The 13,823-nt window shown below is 42.3% G+C and overlaps 1 protein-coding gene across 1 annotated transcript in view; it reads right to left on the reverse strand.

The window, feature by feature from the left end:
- The window catches only part of LOC124551367 (venom protease-like), a 143,231-nt gene that overhangs the window by 118,336 nt on the left and 11,072 nt on the right, over positions 1 to 13,823 (reverse strand). The gene's annotated exons all lie outside the window — the stretch shown is intronic.

Raw genomic sequence — 13,823 nt, forward strand, 5'->3', positions numbered from 1 at the left:
ATATCCTACAAATTCTATTGCAACAGGCCCAATCGTTGGAAGAACAGCAAATGATTGCATGCCTAGAGTTGGCAAGCCTGGGACCTTGCTGTCAGCTGACGTACGAAATGTCGCCTGTTCAGCATAGAAAACATTTTTTCTTGAATTTGAGACCAAAAAAATACTTATATTAAGTTTACATCCCAAAACAACGCCACAGCAAGTATTTTTCGCATATTTTCAGGTTTATGAGCACTTGTGAACATAGTCAACAGACCAGACACAATGGATAGATTGTCTAGAATTATTCGAACAGACCGGAAATATTTTGCCACTGTGCTCAATACAATACACTCCAGCTGATATAGTACGCAGAACGAAAGAGAAGAATGAATGGACAGATCCATTTCCATCCTTCAGAGGGAAGAATGTTTCTGAGAAGAAAAGACAAACCTTAATCACGCTCACTGAGAGAGCACGCTTTCAATGTTTATTGCGTCAAAAAAGCATGACAAATACAAAGATATCAGGTAACAGAAAGTATTATTTAGAAAAAGTAGCCGAAATCTTCTATGCAAAAGGAATTCTAAGAGTTAGGTCTATGAAAGATAGTCACGATGCCTCAAGAAGGAAGGTAGCTACTAGCTTATCCTAAAACCAACAATATTAAGCGACTGGTGCCCACCAAGATTAAAAAAAATCTACACAAATGATAATTGTCATTTGTATATTAAATCAAATAAATGGATGTACCTGAGTTATTAATAGTGCTTAAGCAGTTAACAGGTGCTGTTTCTGGAAACTTTGGGTGGCCTATGTACATGTGGAATCTGTATGAATTGAAACAAGTCTATGTACTTAGTGTTGTTGGTAGTTAGACGTTAATTACAGGTGGAAAATTTAGACTGTTAGTATTTAGGTTAAGCAAGCTAGTCTACGCTGGTTGTATATGTTAAATCTACTGATTACTGGGCCCTGCACTACCTATGTCACTCGAAAACTACTTGTACTGTGTATGCAAATAGTAGTTATTGGAAATGCAACGCCAGAACCCATTTTAACAGTCATTGGATCTCGACCAACGCGAGCAGCAATGTCGCTATACGATAAACCGCTATCGCAATAGGCTACAATCCGACCTTTATCAAAGCCGGAAACGTGATGGTACACATTTCTCCTCCTTACACGAGGCATCACAACAACGTTTCACCAGGCAACGCCGGTCAACTGCTGTTTATGTATGGGAAATCGGTTGGAAACTTTCCTCATGTCAACACGTTGTAGGTGTCGCCACCGGCGGCAACCCTGTGTGAATGCTCTGAAAAGCTAATCATTTGCAAATCACAGTGTCTTCTTCCTGTCGGTTAAATTTCGTGTCTGTAGCACGTCATCTTCATGGTGTAGCAATTTTAATGGCCAGTAGTGTATTTATCAGACTAACAAACAGATCTCGGAGTTATGTAAGCAGTAGCAGAGGTTCTGCGACACATCCACTGGGTTATAGGTGAGGGAGGATGATGCTTGATTGAGAACGATCACATACAGTAGATGGTGTGCTATGTGAGGAATCATTTAAAAAATGCAATGTAGGATCGAAGTCAAAAGAAATGTACAAAATCCTTTACACTGACTTTTTTGATCTATAGCACTGCGCTTTCTGATAGAAATTCTTTCTGCCATTTAGTATCAAGTCCCTACATTTGCGCTGGATTCTATGGATCCAGCCCTGTTCCACTGGCGAATAGTGCGTTGGAAGAATCATTGTCGGTAAGCCTCTGTATTAGCTCTTATTTATCGAATTTTTTCCTCGTGGTCAATATGCGAGATGTATGTGGGGGAAGTAATATGTTGCCTGTGTCCTCTTGAAAAGTGCTGTCCCGGAATTTCAGTAGTAAATCCCTCTGTGATGCACAAAGTCTCTCTTGTAACGTTTGCCGGCGGAGTTTGTTTAGCAACTTCCTAACGCTCTCTCGCCCTCGTCTATCAGTCCTACCTGATGGGGGTCCCAGATAGATGAACAGTACTCAAGAATCGGGCGAACAAGCGCCTCATAAGCCACTTCCTTCGTGAGTGAGTTACATTTCCTTAAGATTCTTCCGATTAATCTGAGTCTTGTGTCTGCTTTTCCCACTATTTGTTTTATATGGTCATTCCGCTTAAGGTGGCTCAGGATAGTTAGGCCCGGATATTTTACTTCAGACGCTGTCTCCAGTTGTTTGTCATCAATAGTGTAAATAGTGTAGCTGTACAGTAGTGGATTTCTTTTCCTGTGTATGCGCAATATGTTACATTTATTTACGTTCAGGGTCAACTGCCAGAGTCTGCATCATTCATCAATTCTCTGCAGGTCGTTGTGCAAATTCTTACTATCTTCTGGCATTGCTACTTTGGCATAAACAACTGAATCATCTGCTGGACATCGAATAATGTAAACTATGCTGCTCACACAACACCCAGATGACGTGTTTCTAATTAACAAAAATGAGGAAGACATCGCAACATACGGAATGTGGAAGAGTTTGCGGCATTGTGAGGCGTTACAGACCGCTGTCGGAAGATGATGACTTTTACATTTAATCTCGTCTTCCACAGTGACAGGGTAGCAAATGCCTCAGTGTTCCATTTTAAAGAGACCAATAGCTTTTATTCTTCATATTATAGCCATGTATATGATCACTGTTTCAGTGGTGGCCATCACCGGAGGTGTTGATTCCACCAAGACTCTCTCCATCTCAAACAAGAGGTGTCGCTCAAACATTATGTGGTAACCAACAGTGTAACAGTGGACAGGTGGGTTGGAAAAGACACTGTCAATATGGGACGATGTACTGTAATAAGCATCACAGTTGATAGTGTGATCAGTTTTAGCAAGTTTACCAGTTTTCCCGTAATTTCAATGCCAACCAGTGACATGGCATCATGTTAACCAGTTTATATATCATCAGTAAACTACCCCTCCACTAATTTGCGAGTACCATATACTAGATTGAGAACGTAGGTAGATGACCGTCCAGTCCGCGCATTCATGGTTAATTATCGGACATATACACCAAAGTACACCAGACAGCGTCCTATAACGATGCATTTAGGTTATCTACATATCCCTATGTGGATGGGAGTCAGAGTATCCTGGCATTCATAGAATAAAGTTGGAGATTTTAAGTTGTCCCCGTATTGTCTTTGACGAACCATCCCTGCAACACCGTCTCCGATTTAATTTGCAACTGACCAGAAGTAGGAGGGTACTATACCTGCCATATTACACGTCTTGTGAAGGATTAGAGCAAGCTTAGCCAGTAACTGCTGTTCAGCAAGGACTGTTCCAAACAACTCGGACTCACAGCACCCATCCAAGTGCACAAGATATCTCCAGATTTGTGCATGTCGTGGAGGTTAGCACCCCTTATCGGTGTATAGTGGATATGAGAGTACTGCAATGATATAACAAATGGTCAAGACGAAACATGTGGTTTATGCATGATGGAGCTCCGGATGGACGGAGTTTGAAGCATTTTACGTAGATCAACTGTGCTATCAATTCTGAAGTATTGTCCTAGTGACTGGGGCCAGTACAAGAAGGTTGATTGTAGAACATAAACACATACAGGGTGATCAAAAAGTCAGTATAAACTTGAAAAATTAATAAATCACGGAATAATGTAGATAGAGAAGTAAAAATTGACACACATGCTTGAAATGACATGGGGTTTTATTAGAAAAATAAAAAACAAAATTCACAAAATGTCCGACAGATGGCGCTGGACAGCAAAACTGCTACCGTGACGGGTGAGAGGTACGCCGATATGTTACAGAATCGCATCATCCCCAGCTTGGCTGATAAACACCTGCTGGAACGTACGATGTTTATGCAGGATGGACGTAAAAACGGAGCAACGAACTTGTATGAAATTTTGTTTTAATACCGAGAAATCAGCTTCTGAGACTTACGAAATATTAAAAACAGCTTTTGGAGATAACTGCATGAGCCAGTCAAATGTTTTTGCCTGGTTCAACAGATTTAAAAAATAGCCATGCATCATTTGAAGATGAACATGGTCCGGCCATCCTTCCACTTCAAAAACGAATGAAGATGTTGTGAAAGTTCCAGACTTAGTGCGCACTGATCGTAGACTTACAATTAGAGAGATTTCTGATGAACATAATTTAAGTTTCTATGCATTTCAGGCAGTTTTAACCAAAGATCTGAACAAGCGTCGAGTATCTGCAAAATTTATTCCAAAAGTGTTGTCAAGTGACCAGAGACAATACCGACCTGAAGTGTGTCAAGAACTGATTAATCGGACTAAAAATTACCCACATTTGTAAAATAGGATAATTACAGGTGCTGGATATGATCATGAAATCAAAGTGCAATCTTCGCAGTGGAAGACACCAGGTTCACCACAACTGAAGAAAGCACGGCAAAGTCGGTCAAAGGTGAAGATAATGTTGGCAATTATTTCGATTCTACCGGTATTGTGCGTCATAAATTTACCTCTGGAGGACAGACAATTAACCACGAATGCTACAAATGTGTACTTCAGCGGTTGCACAAAAAGGTGTGGAAGAAAAGGCCTGGATTGTGAAAAGACAGGACTTCGGTGCTACACCATGACAATGTTCCAGCTCATCATGCCTTCTCCACTGTTGAATATTTGACCAAATTCAAAATTCCTGTGTTTCCACAGCCGCAATATTCCACTGATATGGCCCTTGCAGACTTCTACCTGTTTCCTAAACTGGAATTTTCAATGAAAGGGAAGCGATTTGACTCGACTGAAAACATCCAGGCAAATACAGAGAGTGTCCTTAACACACTTCAGGAAAACAAATCTAGAAATGTTTCCAAAAGTGGAAACACCTTTGGAGTCGGTGTGTCCAGTCAGAAGGGGGCTATTTTGAAGGAGGTGCATCACAGTACAATGTAAGTAACACCATTGTACAATTACACGTCCATTCTTAAAACTTTACAATCATACCTCGTGTGTCCAACATCTGACATACATTCACCCTGCATGTTCTCTGTCCCACTCACTACCGTGACAAAACATAAGATGCTGAAACAGCTTCCGTCTACACCAAAGAAAAACATAGAACCTTTGTGATACATGCACAATATAGCTTCCAAGAACTGTATAGCACACACGGTTCACATCTGATTACAGTTCTGAAATTATACGCTACTGGCTGTTAAAATTGTTACACCAAGAAGAAATGCAGATGATAAACGGGTATTCATTGGACAAATATATTATACTAAAACTGACATCTGATTACATTTTCACGCTATTTGGGTGCATAGATCCTGAGAAATCAGTACCCAGAACAACCACCTCTGGCCGTAATAACAGCCTTGATACGCCTGGGCATTGACTCAAACAGAGCTTAGATGGCGTGTACAGGTACAGCTGCCCATGCAGCTTCAACACGATACCACAGTCCATTAAGAGTAGTGACTAGCGTATTGTGATGAGCCAGTTGCTCGGCCACCATTGACCAGACGTTTTCAGTTGGTGAGAGATCTGGAGAATGTGCTGGCCGGGGCAGCAGCAGTCGAACATTTTCTGTATCCAGAAAGGCCCGTACAGGACCTGCATCATGCGGTCGTGCATTATCCTGCTGAAATGAGGGGTTCGCAGGGATCGAATGAAGGGTAAAACCACGGGTCGTAACACATCTGAAATGTAACGTCCACTGTTCAAAGTGCCGTCAATGCGAACAAGAGGTGACCGAGACATGTAACCAATCGCACCCCATACCATCACGCCGGGTGATACGCCAGTATGGCGATAACGAATACACGCTTCCAATGTGCGTTCACCGCGATGTCGCCAAACACGGATGCGTACATCTTGATGCTGTAGACAGAACCTGGATTCATCCGAAAATATGACGTTTTGCCATGCGTGCACCCAGGTTCGTCGTTGAGTACACCATCACAGGCGCTCCTGTCTGTGGTGCAGCGTCAAGGGTAACCGCAGCCGTGGTCTCCGAGCTGATAGTCCATGTTGCTGCAAACGTCGTCGAACTGTTCGTGCAGTTCTCGGGGATCGAGACGTGGCTGCACGATCCGTTACAGCCATGCGGATAAGATGCCTGTCATCTCGACTGCTAGTGATACGAGTCCGTTGGGATCCAGCACGGTGTTCCGTATTACCCTCCTGAACCCACCGATTCCATATTCTGCTAACAGTCATTGGATCTCGACCAACGCGAGCAGCAATGTCGCGATACGATAAACCGCATTCGCGATTGGCTATATTCCGACCTTTATCAAAGTCGGAAACGTGATGGTACGCATTTCTCCTCCTTACACGAGGCATCACAACAACGTTTCACCAGGCAACGCCGGTCAACTGCTGATTGTGTATGGGAAATCGGTTGGAAACTTTCCTCATGTCATCACTTTGTAGGTGTTGCCACTGGCGCCAATCTTGTGTGAATGCTCTGAAAAGCTAATCATTTGCATATCACAGCATCATCTTCCTGTCGGTTAAATTTCGCGTCTGTAGCACGTCATCTTCATGGTGTAGCAATTTTAATGGTCAGTAGTGTAAAATCTCAGATTTTGTGTATGCGCACAGCAGAATCATAGACATCCAACTTTCAGCAATGGAAAATTTCTCTTACAAGGAAACAGACAAACGCATAACAGCGGTGTTTGACATGTAAAATTAGACGCCATGCTGCCCTAACTCTGTAAGCAAGACGACTTTGAAGCAAATCCATATATAAGTTTTGCAAAATCTCACAAACAACTGTTACTAACTTACAATCACTTCAGTTATGAAACTGCACTCGATTTGTGTCCAAGATGTGGCAGAGAAACAGAGTACATGGCATACTACCTTGTTCATCTAGAGGTGACTGTTAAAATAAGTTTTTCCATCTACGGACATGACTGATCACACATTCTAACTGTTGTATGGAGACGTTTGCTGGTAACAATTGAAGGTAGCTAGCGCTCTAAGTCACACATAGAACACGCAATTGCACACGAGTCGTTCACAAGTTATACCACACAACTGATGCACCCTGAGAGATCAACGGAAAAAATTGTTAAATGCATGATCATTTCCCTGCAGCAACATCTCCCCCTCTCTGGAATGCATCAGTCTACCATAAAATCACACCTCGTTACAGCTCGTCTCAAACGTTCACTCCATCTACGTTCTGTCAGCCTTTAATGCAGATCCATGTCAATTATAGGTAGATGGTTATCTTTTCCAAGCAAGGATCTAAGACACAGTCAACCTGCGTGTATCACTATTATCTCAATAGACTACAGTACAATGTTGTCAAAAACGATGCAGCAACTGTTCTGTAAGGTGTTCGTTTTCTGACACCACATGGTTGTGATTGGTGAAGAGTATGGAGAAGCACATCATAAATACTGTTTGTTAGGTTTTGAAACTCCTAAACAGTCTTGCGCAGAGTCAAACACGCGATCCATTCTGGGGGTGCATATTGCAATCCCCCCAGCTGGTAAAGCAACGCTCTTAAGGACGCTTTATAAAAGTCTATAAGATAGTTGCCGCCAACTTTGGGGTCACGCCTTGGCTTGTGATCCGAAAAATATAAATTTATTAGTCTACATTTGGCGATCATTAACGTTAAACATTCTATTCCAGCCGTCTAATTCATATAGATGAAAAATGACTGTGTCCTTGGTTCCTGGTACTTCCATGTCAACTTCCTCTCGTATTCCTCTTGCTCTCAAATACTCGTTCTCATCTACACGCATTTTACTGGTTCAAGCATTTTGGCGTATTGTCCCTCAATTTATACGTATTTTTCGCCAATTTTCGAAATTTCATCGCTTTTATGTTACTCCCGACCATGCGATCATGACATCACTTCTCGCCACGTATTCTAAAATTGTTGCTGTATGTCTATTGAAGTAATAGCGATACATGTAAGTCAACACCTGACTTTTATGATTTCCTGGAAAAGAGGACCAACAGCCTCTAAGTTGATATGGATCTGCGTTAAAGGATGATAGAAAGTTGATGCATTGATTGGATGAGAGAGGTTGCAATAAGGTACGATTTAATGGTCAGCTAATGATGCATTTACTCGGATAGAGAAAAGGAGATGTTGCTGCAGCTCATTTACGCTCAACATCGGCACACAGACAGTATTTGTTTTCGATGTATTGCAAGAGAGAGTTGCGGTAATATCAAGTTCTCTGCTGGGTGACGTTAGCAGAGTTTTTATTGCTAATAATTTTTATCTGTTGGATGGTCCAACACAATGAAGATGGAGAGAATTTTTGGGTGACAGATCTGTATGTAGTTTGGAAATGCATCAGAATGTAGTAGCAATATTAACGTCCTTCTTCCAGTCCATATAAGATGTGGTGTCTCCCTGATTTTCCTGGTAAGAAACGTCACCGTAACTGCTTGTACTGTCTTTTCTGATACCTCGTGTTGCTCCCAAATACAAGAAAGAAGTCACACCAACTAGGCATGGCTGCAAGCGGGTTCAACAAACAATTGCATCAGTAAAATGAATTAGAATGACGCCCACTAAATGGACTAACAGTTTCCAAGCATAGGTAAGACGTCACAAAGTGGATAGCGCCCATGCAAATTACAAAAGGATAATAAGTCGCACCACTGATTCTGCCTGTTGGAAAACTCTTAACAACGCATGTTGTTGTTGTGGTCTTCAGTCCTGAGACTGATTTGATGCAGCTCTCCATGCTACTCTATCCTGTGCAAGCTGCTTAATCTCCGAGTACGTACTGCAGCCTACATCCTTCTGAATGTGCTTAGTGGATTCATCTCTTGGTCTCCCTCTACGATTTTTATCCTCCACGCTGCCCTCCAATACTAAATTGGTGGTCCCTTGATGCTTCAGAACATGTCCTACCAACGGATCCCTTCTTCTAGTCAAGTTGTGGCACAAACTCCTCCCCAATTCTATTCAATAGTTATGTGACCTACCCATATAATCTTCAGCATTCTTCTGTAGCACCACATTTCGAAAGCTTCTAGTCTCTTCTTGTCCAAACTATTTATCGTCCATGTTTCATTTCCATACATGGCTACACTCCATACAAATACTTTCACAAACGACTTCCTGACACTTAAATCTATAGTCGATGTTAACAAATTTCTCTTCTTCAGAAACGCCTTCCTTCCAATTGCCAGTCTAGATTTTATATCCTCTCTACTTAGACCATCATCAGTTATTTTGCTCCCCAAATAGCAAAAGTACTTTACTACTTTAAGTGTCTCATTTCCTAATCTAACTGCCTCAGAATCACCCGAGTTAACTCGACTACATTCCATTATTCTCGTTTTGCTTTTGTTGATGTTCATCTTATATTCTACTTTCAAGACACAATAAGCATTAATAAAAATCCCGTAAGCAATAAAATGCACAATCCCTCAAAATACAGGCAGAGCTGGGAAGCCACACAATTTAAATGTGACTCCCAATTGTTGCATATCGGCAGAAACGATGACAATGGCCCTTAATAAAAATACAATTGCCCAGAATTCACGATAAGTTGGGAGGACGTGCAATTTAAATGCTACTCTCAACTGGTACACACCAGCAGAGACATTGGCAATGGCCTTTAATATAAATTACAGTCGCCCAAAATACAAGGCAAGCTGAGAACTACAACAAACGCCTACCACAGTCAACAAGGAACAAGCAGGCAAGTTTCACAATGAGTGGAGTTAGCTAATGACTGTGGATCAAAAAGAACATTCAACAGTTCATATTGATAAGTAAAAGGCCTTAAAACTTAACTAGTTCCAGAAGGAGCAAATAAGGTTACAAGGTTTAAACGAGTAGCTAAAGAGCAGGTATAGCGAGGAGGAACTTCGAGCTTTCAGAACAGGCTATAAACCTTTTCGCCAAAGAGGACAGACGAATGGTTACCGATTAATCGGCGACACTCCGCCGCGGCACGCATCAAACGATCAGCTTTACTTAGCCTGAGCCACCGCGGCGCGGCTGGTGCAGTAACCAGATCGCCAGATTGCCAGCCAGTGCAACACGGAAGTGTCGCCACGGCAGAAAGCAAACACGTCTCTGCTCTAGGCACGGTGAACCCGAACGTGTCGTTCGCTGCCAAAGCTACACTGCCAGCACGCAACAGAAGGGAACAGTAACCCGCGCATAAAAGGCTACAGACGAGAATGCCCAAGATGTTGGAAATCTCAACTTACTGCGAAAGTGACCCCACATACAAGCTTACCACTCCTTAAAATTGCTTGTAAACTAGAAGAAGAAATCTCAGCGTCTTGCATGCAAAAACCTTTAACACAAATTAAGCTACAAATTTAATTTCGTTGTTTCAGAATAGAAGTAAAAACCATTTGTCACTGAGGCAGCTGCATTTTCATATCATATTATGGTGCACAGCTAGTGTTTAAGGATGATGGATTGCGTCACACATACTTGGATACCACTAGTCTATCATAAAGTTTCATACTCACAGTTATCACGCACGTAATGCGCCATTTACTACGGAGTTGAACACTGGCGGCTTTAATTTTGACGGCATGGCACATCGCTGGCAACTAAGTACTCGGGTTGCCGATATCGACCTGAGCTTTTGGGGGACTCCGGCTGTCCGGTATGGGCTTCGAGAAGACGCGAGTGTTTAAATCGGTCAGACGCAATCTTTGTTGTCTCGCTTAAGGAACGGTAATGGCGAGTTGTAGGAAGCGCAGAGGACATCCCACGCAACCTGGTCAGCAAGTCCCCAACCTGCTCCGCAAGCTCAAATTTTATGGATTGGAGACAATAGCACCCCAGTTTCGAACCCTGGCAGTCACGGCGCCTTCACGCCTAACTGGAGTTACTTGTCGTTTTCTTATTTTTTGGCTACTTGATATTGCAAGACAACGTCTGTGTTAATGTGGAATTGAACGTGTTATATCAACTCGCCTCCGAGTGATTGTGCGTATGATCATAGGCCAGTGTAACTGACCGCAATTTGTTGATCCAGACCATATTTTGTGCAAGTGTACGAGTATCATCTGTTACACAGGGTGTAAATTTTAAGTTGACAAACCCGAATAACTCGAAAAATAAGCTTCACACGAAAAAATGTGTAGAATCCAAAGTTGATTATTTTCGAGGGGGACATCTGCTGGTGCTAAAATTAGCCCGCCATCCCAGCCCCCTGGCAGTGGGGCGGGAGGCAACTTTAAAATTTCAAATGGGAACCCCCATTTTTATAGCAGAATCAGGTTATACACAAAAAACTACATACATTTTGCCTTAAACATTTCTTTTGATTCTTGGTAGTTGGTGCTGTAACTCAAGAAAATCCATGTTCTCGTTTTTGCGTGCAAAATGGTTACGGATAAATACTTATTTACTTCGTAAATTTTGATTCGCTAAATTTAAAACTCTCCCTCTCTCCCCATAGGATGAGGTTTGAGAGAGATGAATTAGAGTTTCACAAATGTTGACCCACATATTAATTTTTTCCGCAGATTCGGATAAGTTTTGTTTGTCAACATTTGTAAAACTCTAATTCCTCTCTCTCAAACCCCACCATATGGGGAGAGAGGGAGAGTTTTAGTTTTAGACAATCGAAACTTATGAAGTAAATAAGTATTTTTTATTTATCCGGAACCATCTTGAACGCAAAAATGAGAAGATGGGTTTTCTTGAATTACAGCGCCAACCACCAAGAATCAAAACAAATGTTGGAGACAAAATGTACGTAGTTTTTTTATGTAGAATCTGATTCTTCCATAAAAAATGGGGGTTTCCATTTGAAATTTTGAAGTTGCCTCCCACCCCACCCGCAGGGGCTTGGGTGGCGGTCTGATTTTAGGACCAGTAGATGTCCCCCTCGAAAATAATCAGCTTTGGATTCTACACATTTTTTCGCGTGAAGCTTGTTTTTCGAGTTATTCTGGTTTGTCAACTTAAAATTTACACCCTGTATAACGGATGAAACTCATACACTTGCACAAAATATGGCCTGGAACAACAAATTGGCGTCAGTTACACTGGCCTATGATCATACGCACAGTCACTCGGAGGCGAGTTGATATAACAGGTTCAATTCCACATTAACACAGACGTGGCCATGCAGTATCAAGTAGGCAAAAAATAAGAAAACGACAAGTAACTCCAGTCAGGCGTGAAGCCGCCGTGACTGTCAGGGGTTACTGGGGCGCTATTGTCTCCAATCCGTACAGGTGGGCCGGCCGGGGTGGCCGAGCGGTTCTAGGCGCTACAGTCTGGAACCGCGCGACCGCTACGGTCGCAGGTTCGAACCCTGCCTCGGGCATGGATGTTTGTGATGTCCTTAGGTTAGTTAGGTTTAAGTAGTTCTAAGTTCTAGGGGACTGATGACCTCAGAAGTTAAGTCCCATAGTGCTCAGAGCCATTTGAACCAACCGTACAGGTGGCCTTCGAGATGCCATAAAATTTGAGTTTGCGGCGTAGGTTGGGGACTTCCTGACCAGGTCACATGCGATGTCCTCTGCTCTTCCTGCAACTCGCCAGTACCATTCCTTATGCGTCTGACCGATTTAAACACTCGCGTCTTCTCGAAGCCCATACCGGATAGCCGGAGTCCTCCAAAAGCTCAGATCGATATCGGCAGCCCGAATACTTGGTGGTCAGCGAAGTGCCATGCTTCAAAATGAAAGACGCCACTGTTTAGCTCCGTAGTTAATGGCGCATTACGTGCGTGATAACAGAGTAGGAAGCCTTATGATAGACTAGTGGTATCGAAGTACCTGTGACGCAATCCGTCATCCTTAAACACTATCTGTGCATCAGAGTATTTTGAAAATGTAGCTACCTCAGTGACAAATGGTTTTTACATGTCTGTGTGTGCCACTGATAGGTAATTACCAGTTTCAAATCTCGTCGATTTTTATTTTGCCAACTTCACGAAAGGAGATGAAGTGAGTATTCCAGAATTCGAAACCAGAACAGTTGTTAGCATGAGTGAATAAAAGTCGATATCTCCGGTGTTGCGAAACAAATCACTTAAGAAAGGCAAGTCTTCCGGTCCAGATGGTATACCAATCACGTTCCTTCCAGAGTATGCAGACACAATAGCGTGTTTCTTAACAATCGTATAGAACCGCTCACTTGACGAAAGGTCTGTTCCTAAAGACTGGAAAGTAGCACAGGTCACACCAATATTCAAGAAAGGAAATAGGAATAATCCACTGAATTACAGACCCATATCACCGACCTCAATTTTCAATAGGATTTTGGAGCATATGCTGTACTCGAACATTATGAATCACCTTGAAGAAAATGACTTATTGATACATAACCAACACGGATTCAGAAAATATCGTTCTTGTGTAACACAGCTAGCTCTTTATTCCCATGAAGCAATGAGTACTGCCGACAAGAGATCTCAGATCGATTCCATATTCCTGGATTTACAAAAGCCTTTTGATACTGTTCCTCACAAGCGACTATTAATCAAATTGCGTGCATATGGAGTATCGTCTCAGTTGTGTGACTGGATTCGTGGTTTTCTCTCAGAGAGGTTACACTTCGTAGTGATAGACGGTAAATCATCGACTAGAACAGAAGTGATATCTGGCGTTCTGCAAGGTAGGGTCATGAGGCCTCTGCTGTTCCTGATTTACATAATTGATCTAGGTGATAATCTGAGCAGCCCCCGTAGATTGTTTGCAGATGACGCTGTAATTTACCGTCTAGTAAAATCATCAGACGATCAGTTCCAATTACAAAATGATCTAGAGAGAATTTCTGTATGGTGCGAAAAGTGCCAATTGGCACTAAACAAAGAAAAGTGCGAGGTTATCCACAGGCGTACTAAAAGAAATCCGATAAATTTAGGGTATACTATAAATTGCACAAATCTA

The sequence above is a fragment of the Schistocerca americana genome, chromosome 9 (assembly GCF_021461395.2).
Source record: "Schistocerca americana isolate TAMUIC-IGC-003095 chromosome 9, iqSchAmer2.1, whole genome shotgun sequence".
NCBI lineage: Eukaryota > Metazoa > Arthropoda > Insecta > Orthoptera > Acrididae > Schistocerca > Schistocerca americana.